The following is a 903-nucleotide window of genomic DNA, read 5'->3' on the forward strand; positions in this document are numbered from 1 at the left end:
CCCCCCCCCCCACACACACACACACACACACACACACACACACACTTTCATCATGGCAGGTCTAAAGTTAAACTTTGTTCTCCTTATGATTGTCAAACACACACTGATGCAACAGGCAAACAACAGTGGCCTGAAGTGGACTATTTCACGATATTCTCCATGCATTATTCACCCTTTCACTCAAATATAGCATGGTATAGCAGAATCATGCTCTCTGAGTATTTGTAAGGGTAGCTTTGTGATATTTAAAATGTATTGACTTATTAGAGAATTCATTATTTTATTAACTTTATTAACAGATTTTCTAGCTTGTGTAAAAATGTGGACAACTGGCCATGACCCTTCTGTTCATGAGACTGGACCTTAAGGGTGCAAAAGTCCACTCAAGCATCAGGAAACTGCAGTTTTGCTTCTTCTATGTGGAGATTAAGTGTGAAAGGCCATATACCATGGAAGGTTGCACAGTAAGCTGTGAAAAATGTTCCACAAAGTCCAATTTGACTGAGTAATGGATTCATGATTTTAAAGGCATCAGTCACACTACACAGCAGTTTATAATACTCTGATACAACATTGTACAGCTGTGGAACGTTACTACTGTGGAAATTAATGTATCTTCTGCATGCCCACTGCAAGGTAAAGGGTAGAAATATGTTTTGCATGTTACATAAGTATTTACCATGAACCTGCATGTATTTGATTGGCCATCGCAGTGTGTTGCGGGATGAAGTTTCAAAAATCCTTTGCACAGGTGACATTTGCCATGCTGCTACACTTTAGCTTATCTCTGGGGCTGAAATTTGCCTTAGCCAAGAGTTTGTGATGTTGTGTGTGTATATGAATGCATGGATGCGTAGATTCATGTGTGTATGTGGTCTCAGCTATTATGAACTTGCATTTTTT

This window comes from Anarrhichthys ocellatus, unplaced genomic scaffold (assembly GCF_004355925.1).
Source record: "Anarrhichthys ocellatus isolate YVR2014 unplaced genomic scaffold, GSC_Weel_1.0 scaffold22, whole genome shotgun sequence".
Taxonomy (NCBI): Eukaryota; Metazoa; Chordata; class Actinopteri; order Perciformes; family Anarhichadidae; genus Anarrhichthys; species Anarrhichthys ocellatus.